This window comes from Ovis canadensis, chromosome 2, assembly GCF_042477335.2.
Source record: "Ovis canadensis isolate MfBH-ARS-UI-01 breed Bighorn chromosome 2, ARS-UI_OviCan_v2, whole genome shotgun sequence".
Taxonomy (NCBI): Eukaryota; Metazoa; Chordata; class Mammalia; order Artiodactyla; family Bovidae; genus Ovis; species Ovis canadensis.
Window position 1 is genome coordinate 170875817 of NC_091246.1, and position 17117 is coordinate 170892933.

The window sequence follows — 17117 nt, forward strand, 5'->3', positions numbered from 1 at the left end:
AAAGTTTTAATGTAAAATCATTTCTACACTGATTCAGAGTACTGATTCAATGTTTTGAATAGTTCAAGTGAAATTTATGCCTGAAATATTGATATAATTAAGGAAATAAAAATATTATCTGGAAGATGGCTTTAACTTAACCAAAATAAAACATCAGACTCTCTTCTTTATTACATCATTTGAGCTTAGCATTTCATTCTTGCTAAGAAATCTGTTAATGAGACTAATACGGCAAAAGAGTGTTTATATTTGCCCACCTTAATCACTCTCCACTTTCATCTTCACATCTTTAAAAAAGATTAAAATAAAGATTAGCAAAAGAACAGTTGTTTCTTTTTAAATGCATTGTAAAGTTTGCTTTCTCAGTTGATTTCTTCCAAATTTCCAGTGCTCTCTGCTGAAAATATTTTACTATTGAATATTTCATGTAATTCATTAAGAAGTCATGATAATGCAGGACTACTTCATCCAAGGATCCTCCAGCATATGGAAAATACTGCAAATTACCAAATAAGTCCACTAAGTGAAACATAAAGAAAAAATGAGTTTAAGAGACAGCTGGACATGTTTATGTAGGCAAAAGGGGTTAGAAGATATGCTGACAACACGAAGAGGTGTGTTGCAATAAACTTGAAGGAGACAGGCCATTGGGCCAACCAGCCCTTTTCTATCCAGGAATTCCTTATGTTCTCATTAGTGTCTCACATCCAGACAGCTGCATTATTAAAATTTGGCCCTAAACGAGTCAATGAAAGAGTTTCATGTCTTGATTTCATTCTTTCTTTACATATTAAATACACACACACACACACACACACACGTTTCAACTTTGATTCAAGGAAGCATTTCATTTAACATCCAGACATGAGATTTTTGTGACTCATGGCCAAGGAGAGGGAAGAGCTTTGTGAACAAGCTTGTTCTGATCATGTCCACCTCTGTCTGATATGAGTACATGTTCATGGCACCTCACTTTCATTAATACATTCTAAACAGTTCTCTGAATGGCCACCTTTAGAACTGAGTTAGGTTCAAGCTTTTATAACAGAGTTTCTTGGGAAGAAAAAATGCTTTAAGGGTTAGGGGAAAAGGGCAGTTTCTCTTCATTCCCTTATCTTTCCTCATCTTTTAAAATATGTGGTTAGGAAAGATTTTGTACAGGATTGGTTAGAAGCCAAGAGTTTCTGTGACCCTTTTAGTCATTGCCATTTCACATTTCTTGCCTCGGGAACTCGTGGAGTTTTGAATGCATTCACATTTTAATGTATACGACATGAGCATAACTTGCATTTGAATATAAATACCAAACACCTGGATTAACACTTTGCAATTAACAAACATTTGGATCCTCACAGTCTTGTTGGCTCTAAATCATTATCCTATTATCTTGGTGCTATTCTCTGATATTTATAGACATACTGACAAACTAAGGCCCAAAGAAGTTAAACTTGAAGGTAAAGAAGTTAAACACAAAATCCCTTGCCCAAGTTGGTAGGTAGTTGAGTTAGAAGTAAAAGAATGAACTTAAATTCAAATAGAAAATAAAGCTCAACTTTAATGTGATTTTTTTTTATAAAATTGAGCAAAAACATAAACAAATGATGAGCTCATGTCTATTTGGGTCCATTTCTCAAGACCTAATCCATTACCTGGTAACAGTATATGTATGTATGTCACTTAGTTATCTCAAGAGTAAAGATGCTTAAGGAAACAAATTCATATTTTCACTAATTAAAGATTTCTTTATAGTTTTGTTATCCTTTTTCTCTTTTAGGTAAAAAAATGTACAACCACTAAAATCAATACATCAATCAAAATATTGATGCTATCTGTTTGTACTCTTTTAACTTTGAGCATCACAGTTTTCGAAGCAAAAACCCAAAGCCTTACCTATATTCTAGCAAACTGACAACTACTGAAAACAACATCCTTCTAAGAAAAGCCAAATCCACACTGAAAAGCTATTAACTGTTGTTGATGCAAACAGAAGTCTTAGTCAATATTTGAAAATGACAGTAGTATGTGGGCGCATGCTCAGCTGTGTCTGACCCTTTGCAACCCCATGGACTGTACCTCACCAGGCTCCACTGTCCATGGGATTCTCCAGGCAAGAACACTGGAGCTGGTTGCCATTCCCTACTCCAGGACACCATCCCAACTCAGGGATCAAACCCATGTCTCCTGCATCTCCTGCATCAGCAGGCTGATTTTTCACCACTGAGCCACCTGAGAAGCCCCCCATAACAGGTAGTACTGGGATATAAACAAATAGCTGATGGAGAGAGGGGCAGTGGTGGCAAGAAGAGAGCATTGAGGAAAGAGCTGCTGCTGCTAAGTCGCTTCAGTCGTGTCCGACTCTGTGTGACCCCATAGACGGCAGCCCACCAGGCTCCCCCGTCCCTGGGATTCTCAAGGCAAGAACACTGGAGTGGGTTGCCATGTCCTTCTCCAATGCGTGAAAGTGAAAAGTGAAAGTGAAGTTGCTTAGTTGTGTCCAACTCTTAGCGACCCATAGACTACAGCCTACCAGGCTCCTCCATCCATGGATTTTCCAGGCAAGAGTACCAGAATGGGGTGCCATGAGGAAAGAGAGAGACTATTACATAGGGCCTGACCCCTAGGGAGAATCTAGGCCCCCTAAAGCCCCATAAAGCTTCCATAAGGAACAGCCTGACCCCTAGGGAGAATCTAGGCCCCCTAAAGCCCCATAAAGCTTCCATAAGGAACAGCCTGACCCCTAGGGAGAATCTAGGCCCCCTAAAGCCCCATAAAGCTTCCATAAGAAACAGCCTGACCCCTAGGGAGAATCTAGGCCCTCTAAAGCCCCGTAAGCTCCCATAAGAAGCAGCCCCCAGTTCCTTCTGATGTGCTCTTGTATTTGGTTCTCTCCTAGAACAAGTGTCCTGGTCTGGTCGCCAGTTTGAGGTCACTCCCCTGATAACCTGTCTAGCCATTGCAAATGTCCTCCTGTCAGGAGCTAGAGCTTAACCACGAGACCCAGTATAGGTCAGATCTGGGTCCAGTTACAACCAAAGCAGAACCCCAGAATGGAAGACACATGCCTCATACTTGGCAAAAAGGGTATCACCTCACCAGAATGAAGCCCCCATTCTGAGGTCAGTCTCCTGAAAGTTTTGGACACCAAAGTCCTTGGGACATTGGCCACCACCACCACCCCATCCCCCCCACCCCCTGAAGCTGACTCTAGGCTTCCTCTCCTCTCCTTCTCTGCCTGCTCTGAGGTCCCAAGATGCCTTCAGCCCAGCCTGGAAGGGTTAAAACACATTACAGGTGATTTAAACTAATTTCAGTGGTGGCTGATGGATTTTGAAGACCTGACCTTTTGTGCATTAAGAAGATCTACTCTCGCCTTCACTTTCTTCTGTAGCTATCATTTGGCTTAGACGGGCCTGCCTTCTATACTCCCAGTAGCATTCATCACACACAGCCTGTCCTCCCCGCCAGCCTGCAAAAATTAGGTTTTTCTTGTTCACTGTTGTATCCTCATTTCTAGCATGGTGCCCAGTACATAGTAGCAATTAATAAGAAACTTGCAATGAACACACATATGATACATGTATGTAATTGTCAAGCAATCCGTTAGCTTAGGAAATGAGGGGCTCCATCACATGTTTGAATGTATTAGTTGGCTGATAATACTGATGCATTAGACAGACATTTACATTATTTCATACCTACATTATATTATAAGGCACAAATATATCAACTAATATGTTTTTATCTACCAGTTTAACTTCTGTGAATTCTCTGTTCAAAAAGAGTATCTGCTAAATTTGCTTTATGAAATCCTGAGTGAAGAGAAGTGAAAGACAGCCTCTTACTGGAAGCAAAAGAACTCTAAGAAATATACTTGGAACTCACATTTGTCAGAAAAAAATTCTGGAAAATTGTAGGTAACATATATTCAGATAATTTCATTATGTTTACTTAAAATTAAGAATTTTATGACTTGTGGCAAAAGGAACAAACTATTTTATTAAATGTTCAGTCTCTATATGATTTGTGCTACCCTTACTCTCCTATCCCAAATAAGCCCAATTAGTTTTCCAATTTCACTTCCAAACTACTCTCTTGAACGACTGTTTATGATTTGGTCTCTTAATGTGCTAAGGACAAATAACAGACCAGTTATGGAAAAGAGGGGGAAAAACTTCTTCAGAATGCTCTGTAAAAACCAAGGCTTCTTTTCTAATACACCTACTATGCATGGGTGCTAAGTCACCTCAGTCATGTCTGACTCTTTGCGACCCTACTGACTGTAGCCCGCCATGTAGCCCGCCAGGTTCCACTGTTCATGAGATTCTCCAGGCAAGAATACTGGAGTGGTTTGCCATGCCCTCCTCAAAGGAATTTCCTGACCCAGGAATTGAACTCGTGTCCCTTCCGTCTCCTGCATTGGCAGGCAGATTCCTTACCTCTCGTGCCACATGGGAAGCACATATCTACATATATGCATGTAAAAATGTTACTGTTAGTCACTCAGTCGTATCTGAATTGTTGTGACCCCATGGAGCCAGCCAGGCTCTTCTGTCCATGGAATTTTCTAAGCAAGAACACTGGAGCCCGTGGCCATTCCCTTCTCCAGAGGATCTTCCCAACTCAGAGATCAAACCCAGTTTTCCTGCATTGCAGGCAGATTCTTTACTGTCTGATATATACATGTATGTATTGGGACCAAACTGAGTCAGAGAACACTGAGTTCAATTTTACTTTGACAGTTGTCCTGTGTGACTCCCCTCATATCTCAGTTGGTAAAGAATCTACCTGTAAAGCAGGAAACCCCGGTTCAATTCCTGGGTCAGGACGATCCGCTGGAGAAGGGATAGGCTACCCACTATTCTGGCCTGGAGAATTCCGGGGACTATACAGTCCATGGGGTCACAAAGAGTCCCTTAGCTCCCAAGTCCCTATTTCTGAACTTCAGTTAACCTCCAACAATGTCTTCATCTTTTCCGATCTAGCCCCTGGCTTCTCAGTTGTAATAAAATAGATACTGATCTCAGGTGGAGAATAATCATCAGAAACAGAAGAACTCATAAGACACAAATCTTATGTCACTATCCTCCTGTTTTCATGCAAATGTCCCCAGTAATTAAATCAGGAAAAGAAAATGTAGCAAAAACATAGCCAAATGGTTCAAAATTTCAAAAGAAGCTGTAAATGTGGTCCTTTTTAGAAGATCAGGTTCTCACTAGAGTATGAGAAAGGGTAACAGTTGTTCTGATGAAGCAGTTTTTAAATTCTTGTCAGTGATTTGAAAAGAGATAACTGATGTATGTTGAAGAAGCTGGCAAGATTTTTAAATAGTTCGGACGCTACAGGGAGCATTTTTTTAAAGCAATGCACTCAGAAGTGTTGGCAAGATTTTATTTGAACGTAGCAGTGCTTATGTGAGGAAGTTATTTTGAATTACCCTAGTATAAATATGTATGACTTTATTTGTATTGAAAATTTCCTTTGCAAGTGAGTGACTGTGGGACTGTTATATCTCTATTGCTTGGTAAATGATTTAGGTATTTCATTTTGGAAGTAAAATATTACAGACAGAACTCAAAAACAGTATCAAAACCCTGTTTGTGACCACAGTGACTTTTGCACCTACATTAACGCCTTTTAATTCTTATTTGCCACGTAGAACAAATGGGATCTGTTGTTTTAAGTCTGGCTTTTTTATATGGCATTCATGTTTGCGTGCATTCATTCATCCAACAGGCATTGCTCAGTGCATCTCATGTTTCAGGCTCTATGCTAGGCAATGGGCAGACAGCAATAGTATTGAACTGTCCTTCCTCATAACACATTTCATATAAACATTCTGTTTCCAGCAGGAAATTTTCCGCAGCACAGTGGAAATATCAAAACTTAAGGTCATATCTTATTATTTAATACCTACGCCTGTTGACACTGCAGACGTTGACTGCGGCCATGAAATTAAAAGACACTTGCTCCTTGGAAGAAAAGCTATGACCAACCTAGACAGCATATTAAAAAGCAGAGACATTACTTTACCAACAAAAGTCCATCTAGACAAAGCTATGGTTTTTCCAGTGGTCAGATGCATATGTGAGAGTTGGACTATAAAGAAAGCTGAGCACTGAAGAATTGATGCTTTTGAACAGTGGTGTTGGTGAAGACTCTTGAGAGTCCCTTGGACTGCATGGAGATCCAACCAGTCCATCCCAAAGGAAATCAGTCCTGAATATTCATTGGAAGGATTGATACTGAAGCTGAAACTCCAATTCTTTGGCCATCTGATGCGAAAAACTGACTCATTGGAAAAGACCCTGATCCTGGGAAAGATTGAAGGAGGGAGGAGAAGGAGATGACAGAGGATGAGATGATTAGATGGCATCACCGACACGATGGACATGAGTTTGAGTAGGCTCTGGGAATTGGTGATGGACAGGGAGTGGGGTCAAAAAGAGGTGGACACAACTGAGTGACTGAACTGAACTGATGCCTGTTGAAAGTTGTGAACAAGTCTATCTTTAAAAGATAGACTTTTTTTCTGAATAAAAAGCATCGAAAGAAAGATATGAAGCGGTGAGGGCCCCAAGTAAGAAACAGGACTTGAAGCAGAAAAAAGAACAGAGAAGGGAAGGGAAAAAGTATTATAAACAGGACTTAATACTTTGCCTCAATATCTTTGGGCAACCAGTTACCGGTCTACATGAAAATGAAGCTGCTGGCAGGAAAAAGCTCCCACTGGCTGATGGAGCCTGTCCATTTAAGGAAGAAGAGGGAATTCCCTGGTGGCCCAGTGTTAGGACTCTACCCTTTCACTGCTGAGGGCCTGCTTCAATTTCTGGTCAGGGGAACTAGATCCCACAAGCCACACTGAGTGGAAAAATAAAGGAGAAACAAAACTCCCCATCTTCTCTGTTTTCTCTATTTACCTGTTGTGTGCTATTACAGGGTGATTCAATCATTTATCTTAAATTACAATTACACACTTACCTTCTGAAGCAAATCATACTTTTACTAGTTTACTCCATTTTCTCTTTATTATTTCTTTCCCTTTTCTGAGAAAACCTCTTATTAAGCTTTAATATATTTTCTTAAAAATAAATCATGAAAAGATTCATCAGAGCCATTTAAAGAGAAAGACAAATATATACACACAGTTATACATTCATTCCTTCTTTTTTTCAGAACATGTAAACTGATGCACAAGAAAGGGAATAAAACAGTTTATGTTATATTAATATAATGTAATATAGTACATAATTTGACAAAAGGAGGTTATGTGTGTCTAAGCGTTCCACGCTAGGCTCCTCCATCCTCTTTTTTTTCTTTTAAGCTACGCATTTTGACTTAGAGGATCTTAGTTCCCTGACGAGGGACTGAAACCTTCCCCTCAGCAGTGAAAGCTCAGAGTACTAACTACTGGACTGTCAGGGAATTCCCACAATCCTCATTCTTCGTTCTTTACAAGTGTAAAATAGATCAGCTTGTGCGTGCTTGCTCAGTCCTGTCAACTCCTAGTGACCCTACGGACTATAGCCCATCAGGCTTCACTGTCCATGGGATTCTCCAGACTAGAATACTGGAGTGGGTTGCCATGCCCCGCTCCAGGGGATCTTCCCAACCCAGGGATCGATCTTGAGTATCATGCATCTCCTGTATTGCAGTCAGATTCATTACTGCTGAGCCACCAGGGAGATCAGTTTACATCCCTTTAAAGCTTCTTAATGAATGGCACAAGCAGCAACAAATATTTCCTATATAATAGGCACTATTCCAAGGGATTGGGAAAGATACATTGGTGAGAGATCACCTTACTTTGTCAAATAAATTACTATTTAGAGATCCCAAACAAAGCAATGGTTTAAAAATTTCCAAGTGACGGTACTTTGCTTTAATATTGTAAAAAAAAAAAAAAAAAGCATTACTTTGCCCCCAAATTCAAAGTCCATGTGATTTCAAATGACATTTGCAAGCATATTTCACCTAGCCTTGAACTACACAACTACACAAGAATCCTTACCAATAGAAGCAAAACTTCAGTAGAGATCATCTCTACAGAATGAATTATAGCACATTATTGTAAATAATTTTTCAATATCTCATATACAGGCTAAATGATGGTGAAAGTGAAAGTGAAGTGACTTAGTTGTGTCCAACTCTTTGCAACCCCATGGACTGTAGCCTACCACGCTTCTCCATCCATGGGATTTTCCAGGCAAGACTACTGGAGTATGTTGCCATTTCCTTCTCCAGGGGATCTTCCTGACCCAGGGATCAAAGCTGGGTCTCCCGCATTGTAGGCAAACACTACCGTCTGAGCCACCAGGGAAGTAATATAACTCAAGATCATGCAGATTTTTTTTGTAATGAAATTTCAAATGCACAGCAGATACATCAACTAAACTTTAGAAGAACAAGGTTTTAACTTTCTGTCTTTGTTTTAAAAGGCCTAGTCTTTTCTGTGAACTTTCAGCTTTGTTCTGTCCCTCTTGTCTAGAAGGGTGCTAGCCATGTGCCAAGAACAATAGGTAAGCCAGCTTCCCTCAGTCCAGAAAAATTATCCCCTTGCCACAGGAGCCATACTTATGGTTCCACAATGGCCAAGGAAAAACCTAATAGGAATAGATTTTTTTTTTTTTTTTGCCTGTGTAGCAAAGTTATTTCCAAAGAGGAAAAAAAAGAAGCCTGCTTTGCACTGTAGCAGAACCATTGGAACAATATGCTCCCTGTGTCCACAGCCCAGTCCTCCCCTGACACTCTCCTTTCTAGGGCATAGGGTAGAAAAGTCACATACACAATAGATCCTGCCAGGGCCTGCTGACACAACCCTACTCCTGAATTTGCAGGCAACAGAGTGAAGCAATGTCTTTAGATAGATAGATATATATATATATATATATATGTAGTCTTACTTCTTTTTTTCCTTTTTTAAGCAGATGTTTCAGCACTCAGCTAGGGGGTGGGAAGAAGATACTAGATGCAAACTCTCTCAGTACTATTCCTTCCCTTCTACTCCATTCCTAGTTCCTTCAAACTTGAGAAGTCTGCATTAAGAGTGAGTACAGAGCTTTGAACAGTGCTAAGAGCTTCTTTTTACCTTGAATGAGTGATCTTTGACATTTCTTGGCCACATGAAACTACAAGAGGGTTCCCTCTCATGTCAGATCATATAGGGAGAACTACATGGAAAAATATTTGTTCTTACAATTGTAAACAGAAGTGTGAAATGCATAATCAAATGGTAAAGGACATTTATTCATCTCAGAGGTTGGAACTATGATGCTTAGAATAATGAGCACTCCACCTTTTCCACTAGAAGTTGAGAAATTCCACATTACTTTTCCAATTGTTCTCAGTAAGCACTGATTTCTGTAAAATGCAGGAACCAGTTAAACAATTCCTAATAAAATCATAAAGTAATTAAAATAATTAAATAAATGGCAATAAAATCATTTAAAATTATGAATAAGTATCACCTAAAATATATGCTACACTCACTCTGGTTTTTCTATAATTTACCTTCATATATTTTTCAGATAATTCATGAGAGGGAATTTCTATTTATTGATATGCCTACCCTGTATCAGACACTGTACATTTATAGTCATATTTTTTCACCACAGCCAGCTTAAATTTAAGTCCTCTTCTGCTCATTTTAAAAATGAGGTTCACAGGGGCTTAATATCTCATCCTCAATACACAATTAGTACTCACAAAGCAGGGAGTCAAATCCAGTTGATCTAATTTCAAAGCCCATATCTTCGCCACTACAATATGCTGTAATTGAGAAGAACACAAGGAATCTTTGAGATTCAGTTCTCAGTCAACAAGCAACTTTAAAATTACATAAGAAATAAAAACAGTTCCCAGATGTGCTTGTATCATGATCTCTCCTTCATCACTAACTTGTCCTGGGCTTGGGCCAGGTCTAGGACCAGTGTGAAGTAGCAGGAAATTGTTCACAGGAGCATCCCTAACTCAAGGGTCCTGGTGAGAAGACAGAAATAGGAAAGATACTTTGTCTGGGAAACCAGAGACAACAAAGCCAGAGAGACCATTCTACCTGCACCAATCTTGCAACTGGAAAACTGAGCCTAGGTGTTAGATCCAAATGGCAAAATAAGCCACACATGGAAAAACGAGCACTAAACAAGTCATTAGGAGGTCTGGAAAAGGTCACAATGCAATATGCAGGGCCAATGGACACAAGAGGCTCAGAAGGACATCTGCTAAAGGTGAGAAGACATTGCATGTCACCTGTCTGTGGTGTCTGCCAGAAGGATGAGTCTGGCAGATTTAAAGGCCCGTGAAGAATCAGACACTTGAATTCTAGAGAAAGTCACTGATTTCCCCTAGGTCACATCTACAACTAGAAAATGGTAGGCTAGAAAAGCAGGTTCCTCTCTTGGCTATTATTATTTCATAGTTGTGACTATCACATAGAGAATAATTTTTCAGAGTAAGGTTGTTGTATTTAAGTACCTGAAACATGACTGCAAAAAAAAAAAAATCACTTTTAGAACAGTGCAAAATTAGAACAAAAAAGACTTATAATTTGACCTTTTAATAGAACAAGGACTATTAAAGAAGATCACAAAGCATCATGAAGTTAAGTTATTTCCAGGTCACTAAACAATCTGTAGGTGCAAATAGTTTCTGGTCCCATTTTCCTTTACAAAGGAAAAAAAGAAAAAGTTACTGGTCACTCTAAGTCCCTAGGCTGATGTCCAAATTGCCCTTTTGGTAGTTTTGATGTGAAAGAAGCATGGAATGGATCCTTTGAGAAAGGAAACAATTAAAGGACCCTTTAAGTGTTTTGGAGAATCTTAAGGAAAACAAGAAGTCAGTATTAGGATTAAATATCACAGTAGTTTTTTTTCCCTTTAGCATTTACATTGATTTTTCAGCTTATGCATCAAAAAGAAAATCTGGTCTATTATTTGTTTAAGACACTAATGAATTTCATTTTCCATTAGTAAACTGATTTTTTCCCCCACTATAGGTATTTAGAATTAGCACAAACCTCAGGATAACTACAATTCCAAAAGGAAATGCTCAGTTCATTATGAATGATCTTACAACAAACAGTGCTCTGACAGCCAAATTCCTGGTCTCCAAATTTGTAAGTTTGCCCTTTTTTTCTCAGAAGTCTTACTCAAGACTGCTTCTGAGCTTCTACACATTTAACCCTTACAGTCAAAGACAATACATTACTAAAGAACATGAAAAACTTCAAGTTCATACATTTGCACCAAAAGAAATCTGATATTTATAAAGAAATTATCATCATATTGAACACAATAAATTAACTCCTTAAGTAACAAAATAAAAAATACTATCTTCATGTCTGTGGCTTTACATTCTCTGAAGAGGTCTAAAGAACTGTAAACGACCCAAAAATTCGATGATGCTTTTCATCTTATTTCTTCACTTTAATAACAGCACTCATTTCTCAACAGAAAAATGATGAATGATACTAAAAGGGAAATGGTTGTTTTTACCAGTCAAAATTAATTGTCTTCAACTGATCTGTATGTTCCATGTTATTTTGTCAATCTTTTCATTATGATAATAAAGTTACACTATAGTGACATTTCAGACAATACTTTAATTCTTAATAAAACTCAGAAGAACAGACATTATTAGTGTACCCACAAGAATATACATTTCTAGTAGCTTGCCAGGAATCACACAGGTTAACATGCAGGGTTAGTACTCAAAATAGCTTCTTTGAACTTCAACTGACACAGGGTATAAAAATATCAGAGATAGGCTTGCTTGATCATTTTAAAATAATTTCAAATCAACCCTATGTTACTAAGTAAAAATTTTAAAAAATCTTAAATTCATGTATCAATTATTTATCAATTACCTCAATTTCCACTTTTTGACTTTTGTAAATAGACATAACCAAAAAGTTCAATAACCAAATTCCAGTAAGAAAAAATGGTGCATAATTAGTGCACATCTCTTCCTTTGGGGAGGAGAGTGACTTGATTTTACATAGGGTATTGTTTTTCCTAATTAATTGCAGTCTGTCACATGTTTGTATGTGATTGCTATATAAATGATTTACAAAGTGTTAAGAAGTTTTATGGATATCTAGAAAGAATAGTACAACTCAATAAAAAAACTTTTACAAGTGTTGAAGAGAAATTTTACATTAAAATGTTATTTTGTTTCTTCGTCCTGAGAGAATGAATTTTTTTAAAAAACACACAGTTAAAATCAAGCATTAGATATGCAAATATGTGTTCAGATCAGAGATACCAAAATTATTCAAATGATTAATTATTCATCATAAAATGTCAATTAATAATTATGAAGCATAAAAGGCATCTTTCTAATGCATCTTTATTTTTCTTGGCCTAAAAAGGGTTTAATATACATGTTCAATTGACTACTAACAAGTTTTAAAAATCCAACAAAGTAAACAAATTGCAAACAAGTGCAAACTCTGAATTTTAATAGGAGAACAACATACTCAAAATGAATGAAAGACAGAAAAAAAAATAAGTAAAACTAAAACCAGAGCCACATTCATGACATACACAGCTCCATGTTCACTCACTTGCTAGGCAATAGGGCAACTGGCCAAGAAAACAACCTAACAACTAAAGTTGTGAATTTGCTTAGCCTGTACAAAATACAGGACATGATGTTTTTCTCTGAACTGATCAATATTCCTGAAAGGCAGGGGTGCTTTAGAATTTTTTTACACTTTCCAAACAGTCATTAAAGAAAAAGCACAGCTTAAGTTTCTTTACCTATTGTAATTTCTAAAGTCTGTTAAGCACTGCTAAAATATCACCATAAATGAGAAAATTTTTTTCACATTGCTTTAAAGCTAAAGAATTTCCCTATATCAAGTATTATTCATTTTTCTTACAGGAAGATTCTATCTTTTAAGAAAAAAAGAAGTCAATTTGAGCTGATATGGTAATTCAGGATAAGGAGCCATTATGATTACCGAGATATAGATTTATATTTATTTTATTACTATTATATTTTACTTTTCACTGACACCTGGGGAAGTTGTTCTGCGATGACCCAGGGAGTTATTTTAGTCAGGGTGTCCCTGACCTCCTGCTGGTAGATTAATTACATATGAAACACTGTGTTTTCAAAACGAAATGATAAATCTGGACACATAAAGGAGGCAGAAAAGAATCCGAGCGAGAGAGGAGATCTTAAGAAACAAAACAAGGGATTGCAAAAGGGAGATAGATAGGATAACGTAGGAAATGGAATTGGGAAAGAATTTCAAGAAAACAAGGATAAAGGGCAGGGAGGGCTGAAAGGATGGCAAGAGGGAGGAAAGAAGGGAAGAAAGGACTCGGGGTTTTTCAATTCCCAGGCGAGGCTGCTGGCGTCCGCGCCCTTAACGCCACAGCCTTCCAAGTTGAGGCGAAAGCCACCTCCTCGGGCCTGCGTCGCATCCAACTTACTCCAAGTTTTCTGGTGACTCCTACAGGGCCCTTTCCGTCCCCCCTCCCACCCCTGAGTGAGATTGACAGTCGCGTGGAGGAGGCTTTTCCAGGCACAGCCTTTCTCATGGTAATCAGCCCCCAGCATCACCTCCCGGCCGCGGCCGCTCCCGCTCCGTGCGCAGCTAGCGGACCCCGGGGACCGGAAACAAGGCGGCGGGCGGGGAGCCGGCCAGCGAGCCAGGTCAGCTGACCCGGCCGCGGGGCGGGGGTCGCGGGGTTCCTGGGCGGGCGGGGGCCGAACCCCCCCTCCCACGTGCTCCTCCGCCTGTACTGCGGGGGCCTTACCCTGAGATCAAATGAAGGGACCGAGGCTGGGGGTATGGGGGACAGAAAGCGCGGAGAACTGGGGGCGACCAGCAGACCTGTTTTGCATCAATAAATTAAGACGCTTATTTGAGTCCTGAAGTTTGCTGGTTCCTGTCAATGGAGACGCTGGCAAAAAAAGCACTGAAGCCGAGATTCAGCCTTAACTTCAAAAAATAAAAAAATAAAAATGAACCGCTCAGCTGGCCGCCCTGCTGGGGCCAGGTGACGTGCGAGATTCCAGAGCCCGCGGGCCTCGCAGCAGGGATGTTAGAGACGGTCTGAGATTCTCTGGTCCTGTTTTGATTTTGTTTGAAAGGGCTTCTCAGAGGGATCCTCCTGATTTTTTTTTTTTTAATAGACTTTCCCCTCCTATCCTAGGCTCAACTCCGAATGGATTGGATTGCGAGTTCGCACGTGAGAAACCGTTTGACTTGGCTTGGACCCCTGCCGCCCCCCCACCCCCTCAACACACCCCCATTGCAGGGGTCCCCCTTATCACCCTTTCCTTCCAACTCTAAAAGAAGTTGCCCACCTCCTGTGTAACGGCACGGTCGAAATAATTCCTCTGGATGAAAGATCAATTCCGTTTAAAAAAGAGAATAGGTTCCTTTTTTTTTTTTTTTCTCCACATGGTACAAAATAAACAGAATTTGCTTTAGAAAAAAAAATCATTAGCTATGGCCAAATTCGAATTCCTGCTACAGCCTGTGTGTTCAGGGGCAGAAACATTGTATCTCTTCGGGCATCTGGGCCGACAAGGGGAGCTGGGGGGCAGGGGAGAAAAGGGGAGAGGCTGTGAGAGTTAAGGAAATTGACAGACTGAGAGGTGAATGGGGGGACAGGCACCAGGTCCTGGCTGGAGGGAATGGGAAAACAAAAGTGCATCTTCACACGCTGCCTGGGTGGAGGGAATTCTGAGGGAGGCAGTTTGTTTTACTCAAAGAAACCCTGAAGAATTATTCTTCTCTCGTCCATGTCCATTGCAATATTATTTCACATTTGCATGTATCTGTTGTTTTAATCCCCTTGGTCTGCGCTAATCTCGAAATAGATTATTAATAGGAAAGAAAGCCCGGGAAGGCGCGATTCATCTGCAGGACTTGCTTCGCTGTGTGAGGAGCCGAAAGCTAGTAGCTCCTAGTCCTCTCTCGACTTTTCCCTGCGTCCTGCGCTCCAGCATCCCGCTGATCCCACGATCACCATTGTCCCCGACCTGGCCTTCGGACTAAGGGAGTGTTCGGAACATATTTATATCCCTGCTTCCTCCGATCCCACCGCCTCTGCTGTTGTGGGAACTCTCTTGGTCAAATGGGGAGGGGAGTGTCGGGGGCGTGCCAGGCAGGGGAGGAGGGCAACCCACCGGCGCGCTCATCCCTCGTGGGGACGCTTCGCGTGCCACCGTCCAACTATCCACCTTGATGGGAACCTGAAAGATTGCTTTTCTTTACTCAAATTCAGATACTTGCACGTCGGAACTACCAGTGCTAAGTGTTGGGGCTGTCTCCTGCCACTCGAACAATTACTGAACCCAGAGTAATCAGATGATTAGCTGTTTTTAATGGAAATACTTTTTTTTTTTTAAGTCAGATCTTAAGTAACCTGACATTAATATACATAATAAAGACAAGTGATTTGTTAGCCTTTTGATTGGATCCTCTGACCTGAGGTTTACCACTGAGTGTATGTCTGGGCTGTAAGCTCCAATGGCTACCTGGGGTCCTCAGGTGGAGTCTTACCTGGAATTACTCCATGCCAGGAACACCTTTATCCTGGAAATGGAAGAGAAAACGCTGAAAAGCAAACTTCTAGAGAAAGCTAGACTCGATTTTTTTTAAAATAAAAAAGTGGGGGAAAGTGGGGATTTAAAAAAAAGGATGTTAATAATAGAAGTAAATCTCAGAGGAGAAACTTGATAAGTCATATATTTATAGAGATAGGAATATTAAAGAAATGTAAAGCATAAAACTGAGAATGTGCCTGACCCATGGTGGAAATCTTTAATTTTTTTTATTATTAAATTTTAGGCGGGTCTCCAATGCTCCTCTATAAGTAAATTATATGAGTGGGGTGGGGGAGATGATTCTCATTGTAATAAATGCTTAAGGTAGCAAAGAGGTGAGTCTGTAATCAACTGTGAAAATTTACTTCCTCACATCCTAAAGTAAGTGTTGGTTGTGGTCATGCTGGGTGGCTATTGCCCCCTCCCCAATAAACATACAAAATACAAAGCTGTGCACCTCTGGGAGTGTGGATGTGGCAAACCAAGTGGTGGCTTTTCCCTCCTCTTGAGTGCAATTGCCAGTGACTCTTGCATTCAAAGTCTTGCTTTAGGCACACATTCAAAGTACAGTTCAAAGCAGTTTATCTTAATGTGAGTAAAAGTGTAGTGTTGGATCAGGGTGTTATTTGTTTCAGATTTCATCAGACTGAAAACAGGGGGCTGTAACATATTAACAATATTAAAGCAGGAAAAAAATGGCATGAGGCTATCCTTCAGTCCTCTTGACACCTCCACCTTTACCTTTGCAAAGACTGTGGGACTGAAAGTTTATTTGTGCTCTGAGGTCCTCAAGCACTTTCACTCTTTAAAAAAAAAAAAAAAAGCCTCACAGTTCTTTAAGAAATTGAGCCTGAACCACTGGAGGCTAAGAGATTTCTTCCTTTTCCGATAAATGCCTGTGCTCAGCATCCTCAAATTTGGCTGTCTTTATTTACTTCTATATTAGTTCCAATTATGTGCAGTGTAAACCAGCTTTTTGATTAACAAAACAGCAGAGCATTGGTTAAGAACACTTAAACTTCAAAAAAAATTCCCCTGGGAAGTAGGCTCTGAATTGGTTAATAATGTGCAGTACTTGCTAAATTGCTGACTTCCAGATGTGGAAAATATCTTTCTTGTTTAGGACCTATGTAACCTGATTGGATTACGACAGAAGCGTCACGTTGGAAGCTTTTGAGTGATTATTTAATTAACCATACAGTAGAAAGCTGTATTCTCCAGGAAATCCCTACCATATTTACATAACCAATCCCTTCAGAGCAAAGGTGGAGTCTTTTCTTTTTAATTTTACTTTAATTGCAATATCAAAAAATATATACTCCAAAACTTAGACCCCATGCCGTTTAATATCGTGCTCTTCCTTCCCTGCTAAATTCCTCTATGGCCTTTCTCCTTTTCCTCCTGCCTCCCTCCACACACTCCCTCACTTTGTAGTGAAGTCTCCTTGAGATGTAGAGAGATTCAGAGATCGGTCAACTCAGCGCTCTATGTTAATTTACTTAGAGACCCTTTTTAAAAATGCCAAACTACTTTTTAGTATTGGGATCCAATCC

General features: G+C 39.8%; 1 long non-coding RNA gene across 1 annotated transcript in view; it reads right to left on the reverse strand.

The window, feature by feature from the left end:
* Positions 1-14360, reverse strand: part of LOC138433979 (uncharacterized) — a 177365-nt gene extending 163005 nt beyond the window's left edge. Inside the window, exons 1-2 of the long non-coding RNA XR_011254557.1 lie at positions 14317-14360; positions 9703-9765 (exon numbers count right to left, since the gene is read on the reverse strand). This is a non-coding gene — a long non-coding RNA (uncharacterized lncRNA). The remainder of the gene's footprint in view (positions 1-9702; positions 9766-14316) is intronic.
* Positions 14361-17117: the final 2757 nt, after the last annotated feature.